General features: G+C 39.0%; 1 long non-coding RNA gene across 1 annotated transcript in view; it reads left to right on the top strand.

The window, feature by feature from the left end:
* Nucleotides 1–10,451, top strand: part of LOC110222385 (uncharacterized) — a 129,751-nt gene extending 119,300 nt beyond the window's left edge. The window contains exon 3 of the long non-coding RNA XR_013484373.1: nt 10,072–10,451. This is a non-coding gene — a long non-coding RNA (uncharacterized LOC110222385). The remainder of the gene's footprint in view (nt 1–10,071) is intronic.
* Nucleotides 10,452–12,853: the final 2,402 nt, after the last annotated feature.

Here is a 12,853-nt window from a genome sequence, read left to right on the forward strand (position 1 = left end):
TTGGAGTTGTCTCAGATCCTTGCATTGCTTAGAAGAGCTAAGTTTATCAAAGTCAGTCATTGCACAATGTGGCTGTTACTGTGTACAACGTTCTCCTCATTCTGCTCATTTCACTCAGCATCAGTTTGTATAAGTCTTACAAGGTTTTTCTGAAGTCTGCCTGCTCATCATTTCTTATAGCACAATAGTATTCCATTACATTCATATAACATAACTTTTTTATCCATTCCCCAATTGATGGGCATCCCCTCAATTTCTAATTCTTTGCCACCACAAAAAAGCTTGCTATAAAATATTTTTGTACATATGGGCTCTTTTCCCATTTTTATGATCTCTTTGGGATACAGACCTAGAAGTGGTATTGCTGGGTCAAAGAGTATGCACAGTTTTATAGCCCTTTGGGCATAGTTCCAAATTGCCCTCCAGAATGGCTGGATCAATTTACAACTCCACCAACAATTCATTAGTGTTCCAATTTTCCCACATCTTCTCCAACATTTATCATTTTCCTGTTTTGTCACTTTAGCCATTCTGATAGATGTGATGTGGTACCTCAGAGTCATTTTGATTTTCATTTCTCTAATCAATAGTGATTTAGCCAATTTTTTTCCTACCACGAAAGGAACTGTTATAAATATTTTTGTACAAATAGATCCTTTTCCCTCTTTTTTGATCTCTTTGGGATTCAGACCTAGTTTCTTTCTTGAAATCCAATCTCACATTGCCAACTACCTTTTGGACATCTTGAACTGGATGTCTTGTAGGCATCTTAAATTCAGTATGTTCAAAACTGAACTCATCTTTACCCTCAAATGCCTCTTCTTAATTTCCTGATGACTTCTAAGGCTACTGCAACCCTCCCATTCACTTACATTTGCAACTTTGGTATCATCCTTGACTCCTTGCTCTCATTCACCCCACATATCCAATCTGTGGCTAGAGCTGCCTTTATGACATCTCTTGTATATATCCCTTTCCCTATAGTCAAACAACCAACACTGTGGTTCAGGCCCTTATCATTCTTCTCCTGGACTCCTATGAAAATTTTCTAATTGGTTTCCTTATCTCAAAGCTCTCCCTGCTCCACTCTCTCCTCCCCTCACTTGCCAAAATAATTGTTCTGAAATATAGGCCTATGTCCTCCTCCCCACTCCCTACTCAGTAAACTCCAATGGATCCCTATTTCCTACAGCTTCAAATATAAAGTCCTGTGCTTGGTGTTCAAACTTCTTAATAGCCTGGCCCTTACCTACCTTTCCAGTCTTTTTATACTTTATGATCCAGTAACACTGGCCTATATTTTTTCCTTGATAAACAACATTCCATCCTTTTCATTGGTTGTATTCCATGCCTATAACGCTCTCCTTTCTCACCTCTTTCTCTTAGAATTACTGGCTTTTTTTGAGTGTTAGCTTAAAAGCCCCATTTACAGGAAGCTTTTCCTGGTTCCCCCAGCTTCTAGCATCTCTAGTTCTCCTATGAGATAACCTTGTGGCTTTTCTGTCTATATTTTATGTACATAGGTGTTTACATGTTTTCTCCCCCATTTGAATATAAGCTCCTTGAGGGACTGTTTTTTATCTTTCTTTGTATTCTCACTGCTTAGCATAATGTGTAAATGCCCCATGTCTAGGGCTGAATCCCTTTATAAATTGGGGACATCATTCTGGTTGGATCAAGAAGAGAACAATGCAATTGGAAGAATAGATGAATTAGCTTGGCACATAATACATGCTTAATAAATATTTTTTTGAATGAATTACTGACAAAATCTCTAACATAACATATTCAACAAGTAATTGTCTAGGGACTGCTAGGTGGTGCAGTGGATAGAGCACTGGCCCTGGAGTCAGGAGGACCTGAGTTCAAATGTGGCCTCAGACACATAACACTTACTAGCCGTGTGACCCTGGGCAAGTCACTTAACCCCAATTGCCTCACCAAAAAAAAAAAAAACCTAACAAAAACCCAAAGCAAGTAATTGTCTAGCCCCTTCTTGAAGATCTCCAGGGAGGGTCAACTAAAGCTCTTTTTGAGGTAGCCCATTTCAATTTTCTGCAGCGTTAATAAGTAGTTTTTTCTGAACTCAAGCCTAAATTTGCCTTCTTGCCTCTTCTACCCATTGTCCTTGGTCTGTCCTCAGGGCCCAAATAGAACATCAATAATAATAACAATAATAATGATAATAATAATAGCTAGCATTTTAAGGTTTGTAAAGCACTTTATAAATATTATCTCATTTTATCCTCACAGAAACACTGAGAGCTAAGTGTTAAATAACAAGTCTAATTCCTCCTCCATATGACAGCCTTTCAGATATTCAAAGATAGCTATCATGACCTCCTAGAGTCTTCTCTTCTCCAAGCTAAGTATCTCCAGTTCCTTATAGACTCCCCTTCTGAGAATATCAATGTCCTTTTTAAACTGTTGTGCCCAACACTGAACACAGTACTCTAGCTGTGGTCTGACAAGGGCAGAGTACAGTGACATTGTCACCTACTTATTCCACGAAACCATGACCAGGGGCAGCTAGGTGGTACAGTGGATAGAGAACCAGCCCTGGATTCAGGAGGACCTGAGTTCAAAATCCAGCCTCAGACACATATAACTTACTATCTGTATGACCCTGGGCAAGTCACTTAACCCCATTGCCTAGCCAAAAACAAAACAAAACAAAAAAAACCAAACCAAAAAACCCATGACCAAATGCAGACCAAAGTCCCACTGGTTTTTTGAGCTGCCACATCACATAGTCTACTAAACCTCCTCATCTCTTTCCAGAACTACTGTTACCTATCTACACTTATGTATCAGAAATACCTTCTTTAGGAAGAAAGATGGAAGCATAAGAGACATTAAGCAATGAACAGGACCACAAAAAATGAAATTCTATCTTTAACTTTTTATTATCTTTTGTTTTCATATAACCTTTATACACCAACATATCCTTCTTATTACTTCCTTCCAGAAAGTTATCCTTTAAAACAGAATAAAAAAATAGGAAAAAATTCAGTAAAACTAATCAGACATCAAACAAGCATGGCATTATATGTAATGTCCTGCACCCATCAGTCTACACCTCTGCAGAGAAGAGAGGAAGGCATACACTTAGTTCTCTTCTTTGGGGCTAATTCATCTTTATTATTTCTTTCTTGATAGCTTCCCTTCCTCCTAGGTCTGACTTCCCCTGAAGAATTTTAGCCATCGTCTCCTATTTCTCCTTTTCTTAACCATTTGAAATTTTCCCTTTCTAAATCTAGGGCTGCATGTCAGACCATGCACTTGAGTTAAATTTTTAAGGGTTCAATATTCACCAAATATTAATGGAATTTTAGAGTTTGGAGGGAGCTTAGTGACCATATAGTCCAGTGGTCTCCAAACTTTTTTTTTTATCATTTACCTCATCAGTAAAAATTTTGAGCAAACATTCTAATATCTGTATAATATCTGTAATAGCTATAGAGCTGATTTTAATAACAATAATAGCTGATATTTATATAGTGCTTTAAGGTTCACAAAATGTTTTCATATTTTATTTCATTTGAACCTCACAACAATGCTGGTAAGTGGGTGCTGTCATTCCTATTTTACATTTGAAGAAACCCAGGCTGAATCAGGTTAAGTAACCCGTCCTGGTTTACACAGCACAGGATCTGAGTTTAGGACTTCCTGACACCAGGTGCAACTTTCTATAAACTTTATGCCCAACCTAAAAAAATTCTCTGACCTTGACACTCCCCTGCTGTAATGCTGTACTGCGGGGAAAGAGGAAGAGCAATGGGAAGGCTCCTCCAGGGTGTCCTAGCATACCCACTAACACTTGGTTGCACCCTTATGAGGAAGATGCAGAGCTGGGATTAGGACACAGTTCTTATTTGAAATCTAATACTCTTTCCAATGCACAGATTCTATGTATGGAGGTGGAGGGTGGGGAAGGAATACCAGTAACTAAAATACTGGGAGTATGAGACAAAAGAAGGGGAAAAGTCTAAGAAAAGTTTTAGGAGAAATTTAGAGATATAAAGTTTACTTTCACTTTTAGGGGTCTGGAAACTCTTCATGGAAGAGGTAAAAACTATTATTGCTAATGATAATAACTAGCATTTATATAGCGCTTTAAAGTTTGCAAAGCAAAACGCTGTCTCATTTGACCTTCATTTAGTTGACTGCAAACTCAATATGAAATGAGAGCTCCCAAGCAAATGCAGTCTCCGGCTGCATTCTAGAAGTATGCTGCCCCAAGGCAAGGAAGGTTATAGTTACCTTCTCCTATGCCCTGGTGGTGATCAGAATACATTTGAAGTATTGCATTAAATTCTGGGCCCCTTGTTTCAGTAAGAACATCGATAAACCATCAATCTCGGTGCACAAAGATCAGTCAGACACTGAGGAGGTTTAGAAGAGAAAATATGCAGGGATGTGATTACTTTCTTCAGGTTTGAAGGGTTATCATAGGGAAGTAGAATTAGATTTGTTTTGTTTGATCAAAGAGAGAAGAATCAGGAGCTGTAGAAAGAGATTTAGGGTGAACAGAAGAAGAGGCCTTCCTAATAATTAGATATCAAAAAAATAAGCTTCCTTTGGATGTAGTGACTTTCTGTTAGTGAAGGTCTCCTGTTGAGGCTGGAAAACAACTTATCATGAGATGCTGTAGAGCTGATCCCCCCCCCCCCAGGTACTGTCTCCTTCCAAAACTTAGATTCCATGATTCTGCTGCTTAAGCTAGAAGGGATATTAGGAATCATCTGTCTCAACCCTTTTATCTATCTATCATCTATCCATCCATCCATCCATCCATCCATCCATCCATCCATCCATCCATCCATCCATCTATCCATCTATCCATCTATCCATCTATCCATCTATATCTATCTATCTATCTATCTATCTATCTATCTATCTATCTATCTATCTATCTATCTATCTATCTATCCTGCCTATCCATCCATTCATCTACGTATCTATCCATCTGTCTGTCTCCCCATCCACCTCCACTTATTTATTTATTTATTTATTCATTCATTCATTCATTCATTCATTTATTCATTCATTCATTTATTTATTTATTTATTTATTCATTGATTCATTGATTCATTGATTCATTCATTCATTCATTTATTTATTTATTCATTTGCTTATTTATTTATCTATTTATCCATTCATTCATTCATTCATTCATCCATTTATTTATTTATTCATTCATCTATCTATCTATCTATCTATCTATCTATCTATCTATCTATCTATCTATCTATCTATCTATCTATCTATCTATCTATCTATCTATCTATCTATCTATCTATCTATCTATCTATCCATTCATTCTTTCATTTATTTATTTTAAAGACTAGACCACACTCATCTAGCCCAGGCTGTAAATACAGGGGCTTTGAGCCTTAAGCAACCTTGTTGCTTCCTATTCCTAACTTACCAGACTGAAGCTGACCTTAGTGCAAACACCTGATCTACATAGCCCTCCTGCATCTCAAACCGCTGAGCTCAAGAGACGCACTAGCCTCAGTCTCCCTGGTAGCTGGAATTATAGACAGGTACCAACAAACCCAACCCAAACTCTTCATTTTTCAATTGTTGTTACAAGGGCCCAGAGAGTGTAGATGTTTAAGCATAATTAATGGTAGTAACAGGTAGCATTTATGCAATACTTTAAGATTTACAATTGCTTTACAAATATTATCTCATTTAGCCCTCTCAATATCCCTGGGCAGCAGGTGCTATCATTATATATATTTTACACATGAGGAAACAGGCTGAGAGAGGGTAAAGGACTTGCCCAGGTGTATAAGTGCCTGAAGCTGGATTTGAACTTAGGTCTTCCTGACTTCAGGTCCAGGACTCTATCAGATATAGCATGTAAGCTCCTTGAGGGCAGGGGCTGGTTTTTTGCCTCTTTTTTGTATCCCTAGTGATGACTAGCTTCATTACTCTTGATACATAAATTGTATCTCTTCTTCCTTGCAAAATAGAGTCCATGTGATTTTCATTTATCAAACGAGGTAACAGATATTAAGGGAGAAGGGAACAAACATCTATTAAGTTCCTACTTCAGCACAGTGCCTGGCACACAGTAGGTGCTTACTAAATGTCAATTGATTGATATTAGAATCTGTTTTTCCTGGTATGTAGCAGTGTTCTTATCGATATGTGAAGCTGTTTCTTAATTTGAACCAAATGATAGACACAAACCGGTCATTTGTTAAGGTGGGTGAAATCTAGATTCTCTTAAGCCCCAGGGTTCTAGCAATGGCTTTTCAGCTATTTTTCTTAAATGAAGGAAAACTAATGATTAGTGCATAGGACTGTACTGCCATGTCTTGAGTTTCTGCCTCATGCTTAACTAAAGAAAAATCATCCTTTGTTTTTGTGCCTTAGCTTATCCAGCCCTCAAATGGGTGTGGTGGGGAAGTTGTCTTCCTTGCAATCCACAGAGTCCTTTTTGTGGAAAAGCCAACATTTCTCTCTCTGATGCTGTTTTCTTCACAATGTCCTCAATGTGCTGGTGAGTCCCAGTTCTCTAGGACTTTGTTAATGCAATGCAATCTCTGTCTATGAAGTTGGAAGGACTTAGAAAAGAAACTATCTGTAGGTCTGTTCTTCATGGACTAGCCTCATACATGATGCTCCATCTTGAATATACTGTCCCCAGATTTGGAATGCTTTAATTCTGTCACCTTGCCTCCTTAGCTTCCTTCAGGTCTAAGCTAAAATCCTAAATTCTCCAGAAATCTTTTTCTATTTTCCATCCCCTAACCCCGACCCCAAACCACTAGTTCCTTCCTCTATGAGATCCCCTTCCATCTACTTGGTACATATTTAGACTGTAACTAGTTATTTACATATTGTCTCCCTCATTACAATGTGAGCTCCTTGAGGCCAGGGATCATTTTTCCCTTTATATCTCCTGACATTTAACCTAATGCCTGGAACATAGTAAATAAATGCTAATAAATAAATAAATGGTAATAATTTCTGTTAATAAATGTTTGCTGATTGACTAAATGTTATCACATTTGGGATATAAAGAGTGCCTCTTCTTTGAAAATCAGAATTTATGTGATCTCCTTTATCGAATGACGTAGTGAATTATATGGGGGAAGGAAGCAAGCATCTATTTAAGTACCTACTTTGGGCAGGCCTCTATGAAGTGCTTTGTAAAAAGTCAAGGGTTAAGGAAATGTGAACTGTGGCTGCTTAAATACATCAAAAGAACTCTGAATTCATTGATGTAGACCAGAGGTGAGGAATCTGCGGCCTTGAGGCCACATATGGCCATCTAGGTCCTCAAGTGCAGCCCTTTGACTGAATCCAACCTTCACAGAACAAATTTGTTCTGTAATACTTGGATTCAGTCAGAAGGCTGTGCCCGAGGACCTAGAAGGCCACATGTGGCCTCAAGACCGTAGATTCCTCACCCCTGATGCAGACTCTTCCTCCACTAAATAGATTGCAGTTCCTCCACACCTTAAGAGGTGCATTTTTGGGGTTGTCATGATGTAACGACAAACAAAACAAATGAACAAAAAAACCTTAAGCACCCCTTTGTGACCCAAGTTCAGATGACGAGGAACTGTGATCCAAAGTTTCATTACTTGTAGACAGATGTTAACAAGTAACTTTCATAAAAGAACTTTAAGAAAAGAAGAAAGCGTGCTCTTTCTTTACTGAATCATTGAAATTTTTATCACATCAGATTTTGATACACAAAATATGGAAGAGATAGAGTGTCTTTGCAAACGATGGAAGATGACTTTTGTAGGCTTGGTGAAACTGGGGAATTTTTTGAAAAAAAATCCTATCCTATCCTATCATTAATTCATTGGAAGGCAGACTCTGAAACCAGATTCAGTGGTTTCAAGCTGACTCACTGTAACCAATGTTGAAGTCACTTTGGGGTCAATCTTCATGATGGAACATGAGATGCTGGGTATCATCAAAGTCAGTTCTGTTCTGGGCTGGCCTTACCAAGCAGTTACATCAACATCTCCGACAGCATTGAAATGTAGAGATTGTGTAGTCAGCTTTGGGAGGGGATGCCGGGAGACTCTGTAGAGCACCTGCTTAGTAACTTGGAGAGTTTGACCTGAAAATGCAAATCTGAGGTTAGAGTCTCGCCATTTCTTACCAATTATATGGCAAGAATGATCCTCATGGGATATGTTGTTACACAATTTGTTTTTTATTAAATAAACTTAGAATGACCTTTGTTATAAATCCAGTCTTGAAGATGAATGGTTGCTGGATCACTAGATGGACCACACGTTGACATCGCTATGTACTCTTAGGATGACCTTTGGTGATTTTTTTCCCTCCTTAATACTTCAGCATGGAGACAGTTTTAAAGAGAAGTATTTAATTAGTTTTTCCTTTTTTCCTTCCTTCACATATTTCAGTGTGGAGACAGTTTTAAAGGTAAGTATTTAATTTTTCCCTTTTTCACATGCAGCCATATTTGCCATGACTATGGAGGATCTCCAGGAAGATATGGGGCAGCTACGCACCACAGTGGATAGAGTGCTGGGCCTGGAGTCAAGGAGACTCATTTTCCTGAGTTCAAATTCAGCCTTAGATACTTGCTAGTTGTGTGACCCTGGGCAAGTCACTTAACGCTGTTTGCCTCAGTTTCCTTTTCTGTAAAATGAGCTGGAGAAGGAAATGGCAAACCCCTCCAGTATCTTTGCCAAGAAAACCCCGGTCACAAAGAGTCAGACATGACTAAAAAAATGGCTAAACAACAAAAATCTTTCCTCCATATACCTGCCAGTGATTTTTCTTAAAGTATAGATTTGATCATATCATCCCTCTCTGCTCAATCAATTTTAGTTGCTTCCATTGTCTCTAGGATAAAATATAAAGCCCCTCTTTTCACATTTAAATTTCTTCAAAAGTTCGTTCCTGTCTTTTTAGTTTTCTTACACATTACTCCTCTCTTTGCATTCTAACCATCCATCACACTGGCCCATTTACCTCCCCCCTCTACCCCCACACTCCATCTCTTTGCCTTTGCACTGACTGTCCTTCACTCTTGGCATGCCTTCCCTTCTCACCTCTGCTTTTTGGGTTGCCTGGTTTCCTTTAAGGCTCAGCTCAGGGGCTACATTCTACATAAAGACTTTTTTGATTCCCCCATTTATTAGTGCTCTCCCTTCCAAAGCTACCTTTTTTTTCATCTTGTAAATATCATGTGTTACATATGTCCATGTTGTCTTTCCCCTCAGAATGTAAGCTTCTTGAGGGCAAGATTTTTTTTTTTGCCTTTTTTTGGATCCTGGCACATAACACAGTACCTAGCTCATAGTAAATTTAATAAATGCCTATTCATTGAAGAAGGAAAATAGCGCTTATATAATGCTAAAGTTGACTTAAATGTAGGCTGTTGTCAATTAATTTAATTCAGCAAACATTTACTAAACACTACTATTTACGGAGTACTATGCTACGTACTGGCTGACCAAAGATGGAACCATATGCAGCCCCTGCCCTAAAATAGCTTGTAATTTACTAGATAGGATAAGACAAGAATCAGTAGGCTATAAGGTAGAATTGAAGAATAGGAAAAACCAAAGCTCTCTAAGACAATCTGATAGAGAGAGGGAGAAGAATCAGTCAGCCATCAAGAGCTGGGTGTGATCAGAGATGGCTTCACAGAGGAGGTTGTCTTGGAAAAAGAGAAGTATTTCAATTGGCAGAAAAGAGTAGGTGATGCATTCTAGGTACATGTGGGCATTTTATGCATAGGGTGGGGTGAGGACAAGGCCACAACTGGGAACAGTTTGGCTAGGATATCGCGTGAATGAGGAGAAGTGAACCTGAAAAACCATGTTCTTACCCAATTGTGCAGGGCCTGGAAGATTGGCCTAAGGAGTTTGCATTTTATCTTAAAAAAAACCAGATTTTCCTATTAGAAGCTTAGGGGAATAGTTAGAAATAAACGATACGGGTAAGAAAAGCTAACACGAGGGTGAAGAAATATGCAGAGTGGAACAGCACCAAGAGTCACAATGACCTTATCATTGATTGACTGAATTCTTCTCACTCTACATCTTTTTGTCTTAGGGAATTGGAGAATTCCTCGGGTCATGGACACGTTGATTCAGCCGCTCAACAGAACACGGTGGCCTGGGTGGATAGAGAGGTTACTAGTACCTGCCTCTCTGAGAAGTCAGTGACCATGTCAACCTTCTAGGCTGAGCAGCAACACTTCAGAAAACTTCCCCAGCAAGATTAGGATTTCAGAATGCTGTTCCCCTTTAAAGTGAAGCAGTACACATTGTTCCTGACATCTGAGAGGGACCAGAAAAAAATCTTGATTGAGGTGGCTCATTGGCACATTTCTAGGGACTCTTTGGTTTTGGAGGAATGCTTCAAGAATGTTAGTTGTGAGCCTCCTTTTCCCTTACCTCTGCAATGAGGGGATTGAGCTAAGTCATTTTTTTTTTTTTACAGATAGTCTATGTTCTGTGATTCCAAAGCTCATTCCAGCTCTAGAATTTTATTACTCTATGATTTCTGTATAAAACCATGAAAATGTTATGTGCAGTTTCTTTTTAAAACATAGAAATTAAATTTAACAGGGTAGTAACAAAATCTTTCTGTGGCACCTTCTGAACTTTTTGTTTTTCATGTATTTTTATGTTATATTGATGCTTCTCTCCTTTTTTTGCATTTCTATCACTTTTTAAGATTTAATTTTATTTTTTCCAAATAATAAAAATCTACTTTCTCTTCTACCTCCCTCTCTTCACTGAAAAAAAAATCATTCTTTGATTTTAATTCCAGCTATTCCACTGTATACTTCTCTAATATTCTGTAGTCTTTTGATTTTAATTCTTTTTCAGCTTTACTAGTCTATGTCCTATGATTTAAGACCCCTCCCAGCTCTGATATTCTGTCCTATGATCTAAAGCCTCTCCAGTTCTGACATTCCACTTTCTTTGATCCTAAGGTAGGTTTCTCCCAGTTCTGACATCCTGTGTTTTATGATTCTGATGCCCCTCATTCTACGATTCCATGATTTCAACTTCCATTACTTCGGAGTTAGACGTCTCCTACCTCTCTCTTGACAAACATAATATGCTTGTCAAGCCCATGGGCCATGGGATCTGAAGCAGTCTTGGTTTCATGCCAAATTCTTTTCCAGCTCTGTCACTATTTATGTTGTGGCTTTTGCAGGCATTCCACTGGTGGCATTGGAAGGTTGGCATGGGTCCTGGCGTTAGCCTAAAATAAAGCCCCACTGGCCAACTTCATGTGGTTGAACATCGTTGGGTCTGTTCAGGTTTTGTGGCTCCTCTTTCCCTTCTAGCCCAGTGATCTCCAAACAAACGGCTGCTGACCCATTTGGTACAAGGAGTCCATTGGATCTGGTTATTCTTCCTCTAGACTAGAGACATTGAGCTAGGTTAGCCATGTTCTCTTCCCCTGGTCAGGCCATATCTGGGGTGACGCATTCAGTTCAGGGTGTAATGTTTCAGGGAGGACATTGAAAAGCTGAAATGTACCCAGGGGATGATGACCTGGGTGATGAGAAGACTAAAGAATACACCATGTGAAGACTGATGGAAGGAACTGGCAATGTTTGACGTAAGAGAATGCTTAGGGGGACATGTTAGCTGTCATCAAATATTTGAAGAACTGCCCTGTGAAAGAGGGATTAGACTTGTTCTTCTTTGTCCCAGAGGGCGGAGATGGAAACAATAGATGGAAGGTGGAGAGAGACAGAATTTGGCTGAATATAAAGAAAAACTTCTTAATATGAGAATAATCCAAAAGGCTGAGGCTGCGCAAAAGAGTAGGGCAGAGAGAGGAGGAGCATCCCTCCCTGGGAGCCATCTAATGACCTCTACACCATTGTGTCCAGGAGTTCAGTGGGAGGTTAGAGGGTCAGACAGACAGACAGCAGAGACTCCTAAATGATAAAAACACCACGAACTTTATTTAAAAGGATTTATCAGCATGAGCTCACTTCAGGATAGTGGTGTTGGGGGAGGTGGGGAGAGAATGATGCAGCTATTGACCAAGAGCCCCCTTGGTGTTGAAGTGCTATGCTTGAGGGAATTGGGGCTATGTGAGAGCAAATGACTAGGGGCAAAGTACTCACATTTATACTGTACAATTCATTGTTGGCTCCTAGTTGGTCATGGGGAAAGTCAGAGATTTGTTCATCTGGAGACCACACCACTGCCAATTTTACGACACACTTTAGTCAATTGCACTGAACATGAATATGAATTCAACAAGCAGGCATAAAGTCATAGTAGATACTCAAGTGATGGATGACCATCATAGAGTGACATAGGGTTACATCTTGTCTGTAATAGCTCCCTAAAAAAAGCAAGCTTCTCATGAGTGAAGGCATTCAAAGAAAAGCTGCATGACCGTTTGTTGGGTCTTGGTCCTAGAGCCAGGAAGACTTGAGTTCCAATCCAAACCCAGATATTTACTGCCTCTGTGACTCTGGGCAAGTCATTTACCCAGTATGCTTCAGCTTCTTCATATGCCTCAGTTTCCTCATCTGTAAATATGTATATATAATATATAGATATATAACATGATACCTATATATTATATATGTAATAATGATTCCTACCTCCCAGGGTTATTGTGAGCATCAAATGAGATAGTAATTATAAAGTGCGTTGCAAGTCTTAAAACTCTATATAAATGCTACCATCATCATCAATCATCATCATCATCATCATCCTCTTCATTGTCATTGGTTGACTCGTCTAGGCAGTAACTGGATAGGAATCTCTTTATCATATTGTTTGCCAATGGATTGTATTGGAGGCAACCTTCCCACTTGTAAAATAACTTCCCTCGTAGTTCAAGTTCTGAG

Source organism: Phascolarctos cinereus, unplaced genomic scaffold, assembly GCF_003287225.1.
Source record: "Phascolarctos cinereus isolate Bilbo 61053 unplaced genomic scaffold, phaCin_HiC Scaffold_2;HRSCAF=192, whole genome shotgun sequence".
Taxonomy (NCBI): domain Eukaryota; kingdom Metazoa; phylum Chordata; class Mammalia; order Diprotodontia; family Phascolarctidae; genus Phascolarctos; species Phascolarctos cinereus.